General features: G+C 36.4%; 1 protein-coding gene across 1 annotated transcript in view; it reads left to right on the top strand.

The window, feature by feature from the left end:
* Positions 1–5,392: 5,392 nt before the first annotated feature.
* LOC109543710 (teneurin-m) overlaps positions 5,393–9,342 on the top strand; it is a gene marked incomplete in the record, with an annotated part of 162,684 nt that continues 158,734 nt past the window's right edge. The window contains 1 exon segment of the mRNA XM_048661784.1: positions 5,393–5,692.

Here is a 9,342-nt window from a genome sequence, read left to right as displayed (position 1 = left end):
TTAAGAAAATTATTATAAAGCTTCCTAATAACATTTAAAGCTTTATGTTTTTCATAAATATCTAAATGCTTTTGCGGGCCGATGGTGTACTCTAGTACTACTATCCAGTGAAACTCTTATTGAATAACTCCGCTTTTTTTCTTGTCTTTGAAACTCTCTAAACAAAGAGTCTCACAAAATGGACACTGTAGTTCAGAGGCAAAATCAATTGCTTCTGACCATCTAAACTGTTGCTCTTGAATGATTTCTTGAACAATTTCGGAAATAATGTTCTCGATTCTGTCCTGAAAATAATGGATACCTCCCGGTGCCACAAAGTCCCAAATGACGTGGCGGATTGAAACCAATTATAAACTTTATGTATTTAATAGAGAGAACGTTATTGTGCTCGGAACAAAGATACTTAATTGCCAATTGTTAAACATTAAAGACAATCAACTTGTCGGCCCGGCTTCTGAACTTGGACTTCCGTTTATTTAACTTTATTTTAGTTTGCATACATTGTTTGGGTTTCGAAAGCGATGCGAATTCATGTTTGAACTGTGTCAGCTGTGAATGAATTGATTAATCTCACAATACTGGCTGCAATCGGTTCGATGTAGATTGAATGGCTTTGGGTTTTGCTATTTTCGATATAGAAGCCCGCGCTCCAGTTTTCCCTTAATCCCCCATGCCTTTCGGGGCCATGCCAACACAATCTTAATCACGTAGTCTCATTAATTATGTCGCCGTCTTCCAGGGTCTTTCCAGAAATTTATGTCGCTTAATCTGCAGAGATATTCACGGTAACGGACGCTTCTGCCCTGGGGAATTATGGACAAGACATGACGGTTATATTTCTGCGCCCTTTTAAGCCTGCGACGACGATGCTAAGAAATTAGTGTGTTATGCCTTGGCCATGCTTTTAAATTGCCCACTTTACGCTTTACTGCTGTGGAACGTATGTAATTAGCGGACTTTTCCATGAACTAACTTTTCTTTCCAAACTTTTTTCATCCGGGACCTTAAGCAGTCGCTTTCCTCATATCTCCAGACTGATTTATGAAATTCTTCATAAGGGTGGCCAACCTAATTGGTCACATATTTGATTTTTTCATTAAATTTTATTTAGTTTCGCCTTCAATTACATAAAATTTGCATGGCGTAATTCTTTCTACACGCACACCTGGAAATATTGTTTTGAAATTCGGAAATGCGAGCTTTTGACACTTTTTACAACTAATCCTAATTGGAAAAATGGGGATTTTTTGTAATGTTGCGATTTCTTTTCGGAAACATCGAAATTTGCTTAGCTTGGGCAGTGTTTTTGTGCATTGGAAATGAGAAGCGAAAAACATTTGTTTCAAGTCATTAATCAGGAAAATGTCCCGCTTGGGACCCTCCCTGCCTTCAATAGGCTCCCCCAATAATGCACCCATGTATTCTATTATATTCTGCATTAATATAAGGGTAATTTGAATGCTGAATGTCTCGATTACACAACTACATTTCCCTTTCGAGCATGTCGCAGTAAATAATTTATATAGATGGCGACAGGAGGTTAATTTGAAATAGATATACCTCATGCCATTATTAATGGAATGGATGAAGTGGTTGTGGAATGGTTGTTGGTAAGAAAATTGCGGGCATTTTTGTTCGATTTAAGCTGCTGAAAATTGCGACACAAAATCAATGTCTTGGCCCAAAGTTCAAAGACCGAACGCATTAAGGCAAGAGTCAGAGTGTGTGTGTGTATGGCAAAAGCGGGCGGATTTCCCATAAAGCTAAATATAAATCTTAGCGCTCCCTTAGGCGGACCTGAAATATTAGTTACGAAATTAGGGCGTATAAAACTGTGGCAAATTTGGAAGATTAGCCGCACTTTGGAGATTGAACTTTCTCACGCGTGGAAAACGATGCCGACGTCGACGCCGATGTGTGCCGACGTCGCAACGTGGCATAATTCCGAAACCAAAAGTTAATGAGCGCGAAATCTGATATCAACGTTATGATAATTATTTAAATTCAATGAGCAGCATATAGAAATATTTTTGCAACGTTGCGAATAAATAGAAAACGGCAAGAATTTAAAAAAAAAATTATCGGGCTTGGTTTTACAGACTTCAAACGCGAATATGCATGGGCAAAAATGATACTGTTTAAAAATGTATTGGCGTTAATTTCGGTATTTATTGGAAAATCCAAGTGACTGAAAAAGCCAATCATCGTTGAAAATGTACGTTGATGAGAGCTTTTTTATTTCAGGCATCATATCAAGCACTAATAGAGTAATAAAATTCCCGTAAAAAAGCCATGAAACTTTTTCATTCGGATATCTCTTGCGCGATCACATGGACGATTGAGTCTAAATACCATGAAATGACTTAAAATATTTCGCTTTTGATTGTCAGCGTTTCACATTGCTATTTAGCATATTTGGATAAATTGCGGTCAACTTAAATCAAAATGTTAATTAGTACCTACAGATTTTAAATAATGTTGCTTGCTTTATGTTTTATGGCATAAATTTTCGAATCATTGCCATTTTACTTAACCTTTGTATATACATATGGCCCCTGAACAATTCCTGCGCTTCAAATTTATTATAAACGGAAACAATAAATTATGCCACTTGCTCCATAATTGTTACCATTGTTTTTGTGTATTTGCCAAGAAAAAAGGCGATAACCAGTGAAATATGTAACCGCAAATTGCTTAATTATACGGTCATCGTGTAACACCGGCATATACAAGACCAACATTTATTTTGATGTGGCTGTTGAAATGTTTATTTAAGTTAAAATAACAATCCTATCTTTTATCGCTCAGGCTGGTATTATTACAATCAAGGTAACTGAATATGGGAGAGCAGCTTTGAGTTTTTTTATAGCGGTTTGCGCAGGTGCTTGAAAATTTAGGCAGCATTTGCCCAGAAACACTCTTTTGGGGATATGTAGAGGAAAACCCTTAAATTGCCCTTTGTTGAAAATACTCACTGTTTGGTTGCTAAAGACCTTGCCTAAAATAGCCTAAAATAGCTGATTTTTGTTGCTTATTTCGGGTCTGAAGCCTCAAGCGTTTTCTTAATACACTGATTGAATTATTCGCTTCATTCAAATTAAAATCATGTAGAATTGAAGAAATTGTGGGAATTTTTTTCCAAAAAAAGACTGATGAAATTTTCTGTGAAGAATAAAAATTTCACATGCGTGTTTTTTGAGCTTACTTGACTATTTTCTACCTATGAAGTTTTCCAATGTGCATCTGCAAAATGTATGGGCCTATAATAATAAAAATATCGTTTGCTAAAAATCGCTACCGCTAAAAAACTACTTAAAATGTGCAAAAATCGTTGATTATTTCGGCTCTAAAGCATTTAGCGTGTTTTTCAACGAGTTCATTGCATTCCTCGCTCCCTTGAGCTGAAAATGATGTAGAACTTGTAGGATTTTGAGAGAATTGATATTTTTTCATAAATTCATGATCTAATTTAAGGCAGTTTAAGAGAATTGGTATCTTTTCAAAAAATCGACATGACTATGGAGTTTTTGATCAAAAATTTAACAAAATTGTCTGCGTGATTTTTCAGGCTGAAATTATTGTTTCCGACCTAGGCACTTCGCAATATGCATATATAATTTGTTATCGTCGATAATGAGTTATATTTCGTCGGTTAACAATCGTGAATTTGCGACAAAAATTTCGATTATTTCGGATCTAGAGCTTCTAGCGTGTATTTCAATCATTTCGTTGCATTTATCACATCTTTGAGAAGAAAATGCGGTAGAATTTCCGACATTTTTAGAGAATTGATATTTTGCATCAAATCGAGCTTTACCCCTTATGAAATTTGGACGCAAAAATCAAAATTTCGCAAACATGTTTTTGAGCTTTATGAGGATTATTTGCGACCAAAAAGTTCCCCAATGTGCACATTCGGAAGTGTTTGGGTTATGATAAGGAAAATATCGTCGATTGAAAATCGTGACTACTAAAAAACTTCTTAAAATTCGCCGAAAATATAAATTATTTTGTATCTAGCGCGAATGAGACAGTTGCTTTTCTTTCTCCATTGAGATGAAAATGATGTAAACTTTTTTTTTCCTTTCTGCAATTTTTCCTGCTTGGGTCTATAATTCTCCTTGTGAAATTTGCGGTTAAAAATGAAGCATTCGAGATGGATTTGAAAAATTTACAATTTTCCATTATTTCTAATCTGAAAGATCTATCATGTTTTTCGGGGAGCTCTTTATATTCTTTGATTCCTGGTGATAAAAAGGGAATATTATGTTTATGAAAATTATTAAAGTTTTGTCTAATTTCCGGTCAAGAACCTACTTTTCACATGTGTGGTTTTTCAGTCCGTCTTTCGTGCTCCTCAAAATGCAAGATGTTCCCCAAAATGCATCTGTAGAGTGTTTCAAGTCCACAATAAAAAATATATCGTCAGCTAAAAATCGTATCGCCCTAAAAACGCTTAAAATATGGCAACTATTTCTATTAGGTAGTTGGGATGCAAAGGATCTATGAGCTTAATGGATTCCTCGCTTCTGTACGCGGAAATCTATTTCGTATTAAAATGGTATTTTGAGCTATTAGATTGTAAACTGGACAGTGCAAATAATAATAATAATAATAATAATAATCTTTTGTATTTATTGGTGTCAAAACACTTTCATTTCTATGATCAGTTCCATTAAATAAATATAAAGTTTCTTCTATTTTCCATTCGAATAAACGAACAATTCGCAGAAAATTGACTGAAAGTGTTTCAGACAGTTGCAAACCCGATTGCGATCTACAGAGCAAAAAGGGCGATCAATCCGAATCTGCTTAAAGAACTAATTTGTGAAACTATTCGAAAACAGGAATAAAGAGTTTGGACAATTTTTGCTTAAATCAAACCGGACTATTTGCAATTAATATGCGTAGGTTAATCGATAAAATGTAGTTCTATCTGCTTAGTTTGAGATTGAACGAACATTTTTGAAGTGGAATAGTTTATAGAAATTTTCAGTTGGAACTTCATCTATTTTATCCCTTTGTGCAACGTGCAAATAACCCACTTCGGTTTATTCAACAGCTCTATAGTTGCTCTCATTCAGAGCATTTAAGCAACAACAGTTACTTTAAACTGGATAGCTAGAAAGTCGGCCAACTAAAGTGGAAACTACTTTTCGAAATGAGCTTCTTTATCTGAACGGTGCTCGACCCGATCTCCTCGAATCTAAATAGGTTATCAAGCATTCCACACTCGAAACCGAAAAATCAATGCATTAAACCCGTTTATTGCGGTTTAGAGGAAATGACGGGCTGCGCCCCTGCACAATCCACCCCATCCCGCGATTGAAGAGGGTCGCTAGACCGACGAGACGAACTAAAACGCCGCCAGCCCAAATATTTAGTTTAGTCGAAAGTCTTTCGGATCGAGCTTCAAGCTTCAGTTTCAGTGCGCGCTTTGGGCAAGCAAAGTAGCAGCTTGGCCGAACGTTCAGCTGTTTGTCGCAGTCGCGTGTCCGACAACGGTCAATTCTTCTGGGTGCGCGCAGAAGTGACGTTTTACTGTTGGATGCTGTAATTGCAGCTTAAACAACGTCCAGTTTCATCGGCCAACACACTTTTATGCACTCTGCCAGTGACAGTGTGGAATAAGTAACTGAAAATTCAGTTCGCTGAAACCATCGGAATAAGATTGTTTTGGATATTGCCGAGGGTAAATATTGGTGATTGATGGGCTTATTGGTTAGCCCCTTGAAGGATTATTTTTGTTTGGAACGTTTGGAGACCTTCTGAGTTGCTTTTCTTGCCCCAGTTTTAGACGGTTTCCTACGAGAGGATTTTAGAAAATTTCAGGTCGTGGTCTAGTTTTACACAAGTTAAGCAGCAAAAATGTTTGAAATTGTCACAACAGTAAACTAACATCGCCCACAGTGGTGATGCCAATTTAAAAGGTTTATATTATGTTTAGACCGATCAATGTTCCATACTTTCCCCAAACAACATTTTATTTAAATAAAACATGTTCTCCAATTAATCTATAAATACATTGTAGAGGTCGTTCAGCAAATTTCAATGCCCCATTCACATTCATGCAGGAGAAAATGGTAGCTACGTTTGTTTAAAATAAACATTTATTGGGTTTTAATTTCAATTGCTTTGAAATGGAGTTTACATACTGAACCAGAGAGGAAACAGAAAATTGCAATTTAATCCCATACAGAAATTGAATAAAACATTGCGATCAAAAATGCTAATGCAGTTTAATAAACTGTAATTGATTTTTTGTACGAAATCTGGAGCAGACGTTGCTCCAAAAACAACACTCTAATAATAGCAGGAGCACATCCATTTCAATACTGACCTGAAGGTCAACGATAAGGAATGTTTGTGTAAATCAATGGATTTTTTGCTTCCTGGAAGAACATCCAGTGATATTTAAAGATTTTATATCTGCGCCCAGCTCTGGATGGATAGAGCTTAATTCGGAAGACGTGCAATCCTGAATGTCAATGACATTCATCTTGCATTGCGAACATTGAATGCAGGCGCCGTCGGCGTATGTAAGACATCCGAGCTATTTTAACATGATTTATAGTATTGTACCAAACAACACGCTTGCTAATTACTGTGCCCATCAAATAATGAAAGTGTTGAATATCGCTGCAGCAATTTGCATGTTGTTTTCGTGACTTTTGCCCTGACGTTCTATGAGTAATAAGCATTAAAAAACGTCTATGAGTAATGCTTAAAATTGCCGGAATAGCATGAATAAAGTGCACTTTTCTTTTGCATAATATGTGGAGTTTGCGGCTAGCATCCATTTTTGGATTATCTGGTTTCCTGCTTCGTAACAGTTTTCAACTTTTTCGCTGTGAGCCATGTAAGTAGCTTTCCATATTCTTGGTGAATCCGTCCCAATGTTTCTACTTGATTTCTCGAATTCTGTTGTTTGTCTTGTTTCTTTCAACAAAAATCAGCTCTCGATCTTCGTTGCTTCCCAAGCTCCTCCACGTGATGAAACGCCTCTTTTTCTCTTCAGGCAGTATTTTTACTTCCGGGGAAAACCAGGGTGCTCGATGTGAGCCATCACGTCGTATATTGACCTTTGTTGGTGAAATAAATGATAAAGAACAACACAGTACAAAAGCAGATTTCCGAACACGAGAACGATTCTGTATCAGCAGCGATTTGACAACGACTAACTAAAAAGGTTGCTCTCGCGATAAACAAAAAATTATACTTGCCTAAGCAATATGGCTTAGTGGTACACTGTGGTCCATAATATATATGGCTGAACTTATATTGATAATATTAAAAGCATTTTGATTATAGTCTGATTCTAACATTCCCTCTTAATCTATATGCTATTTAATATAAATCAATTTAATCAAACATTAAACAGAATTTTCTGCATTGGTTTAATTCTTTTATGGTGTTTACAGCCTTTTGCTACAAGGCGTGCTTTGCAACGCGATATGTCACCATTCGAATTTGTTTTCACTCGATACACCCACTTATTGTCTATCACTGGATGATTCTTTGGCTTTGGAAATTATTCCATTTCTTGCTTCATTGCTTCTGTCCATTCTTCATTTCCGTGTGACTGGATTGCTGTTTGGTAAAAGTCTGGAGTTAAAATCGAACAATATATGGCTGGTCCATAGGAATCAGGTCGCTTTAAAAGGTTTCGTTGACGTAGTTGTATCCGGTCGTCTTCTTCGTTATTTTCATTTTTAGTCTCTAGATCGGGATCATTTTCTTCGTCCTTGATTTCAGGAACCACATTTTCATCAAGTTGGTAATGGAGAGGAAAATTCAAAACGTTATTATTTTCTTCATTGATTCCTTCAAGCTCTTCTTCGTTAAAGTTTACATCACAGCTGATTATTCTTCTTTTATTTTTGTCCCATAATCGATAATTATTTGACAATGCATCATATCCCCCAAACAATAACTTGTTGTTGCTTTTTCGGTCCCACTTTTTGCGTAGCTGAGTTGGTATCGCCATGTAAGCTGCACATCCAAATACTCTCAAGTGCTTTGTTTCAGGTTTTCGCCCTAGAAATGCTTCAAAAGCTGTAATTTTCTTTGTCTGATTCAATGTTGTTCTATTCAATATATACACGGCAGTATTTACCGCTTCAGACCATAATTCTGTAGAAACATTTCCATTCGACATCATGGAGCGTGCCCAGTCAACTATTGTTCTTACTTCCCTTTCCGAAGAACCGTTTTGTTAAGGTGAGTAGGGTGCCGATCTCTCATGCGATATTCCCTCTGTTTGTAGATATTTTTGAAAATGTTTATTGATATATTCAGTCCCATTATCAGTCTTAAAAACTTTAATTTTATTGGCAGTTTGGTTTTCGATCAACGCTTTATATTATTTAAAGCGCGCAAACACTTCACTCTTCTGTTTCAGAAAATAAGCATTTCTGTATCCAGTACACTCATCCTTGAAAATTACAAAGAAACGTGATCCGCTCGGTGAGTCAACGCTCATTGGACCACATACATCGGAAAGTATTTTATCACCAGGTTTCTCTGCTTTAATTTTCGTGACGTGTTTATGTGATTTTCGGGTTTGTTTTCCATATTGGCAGGCTTCACAGAAAACTTCATCTTGACCAGCAAGTTCCAAATCACATACAGCGTTGTGTTTGTTCACATAAGTTCACATAATTTCAACGAATTGGTTTTTGTTAGACTGCATTCTTTGGTGTTTACTTTTAGAAGCATATACCATAAGTTATCTTTTCTTTTTCCTATGCATGAAATGTTGCCAGCTTTTCTTGGCAGAATTTCTTGTCGGTCATGGCTCCTACCGAAAAAAGGCTTCGTTTAAGATCAGGAACATAAAGTACATTGGTCATCACTCTGTCATGCCACTTGTTATTCACTTGAGCGTGTAGACTAATTGTACCTTTAGCTGTTGCTTCGATAACCTTGTCGTTGGCTATTTTCACTAGTACTGGCGCATCTAATTTTTCAAGTTTTGAAAAATATTTCAGTTGATTGGTCATGTGCATGCTTGCACTTGAATCGCAAATCCATTCTTACGCATCACTTTCAGAGCTTGCAGAATAAAAACTTGACAAGTCACAAATATAAGCAGTATTTGACTTACTTGAATTTCTGTTTTTATTTTTCAATGTCCTTTCTTTTTGCAGTAATTGCAGTTGGTGTTTTCCTTAATTTCACTTATTGACTTTTTCTTGTTGCTTTTAAGTGATTGTTCATCGAGTTTTGCCTGTAAGACATTCACCTGCAGTGCCAAGCGAGTAGTCTCGTCATCTGTAGCTGTCATTCTTGATTCTTCTTTCAAAAGTCGAGCTGTTAGATTCGTGAAGGTCTGATCACTCG

Source organism: Dendroctonus ponderosae, unplaced genomic scaffold, assembly GCF_020466585.1.
Source record: "Dendroctonus ponderosae isolate FM_Combo_2020 unplaced genomic scaffold, Dpon_F_20191213v2 Dpon_F_20191213_1, whole genome shotgun sequence".
Classification (NCBI taxonomy): domain Eukaryota; kingdom Metazoa; phylum Arthropoda; class Insecta; order Coleoptera; family Curculionidae; genus Dendroctonus; species Dendroctonus ponderosae.
Note: the sequence above shows the minus strand (reverse complement) of the source record. Positions and strands in the feature narration are given on the sequence as shown.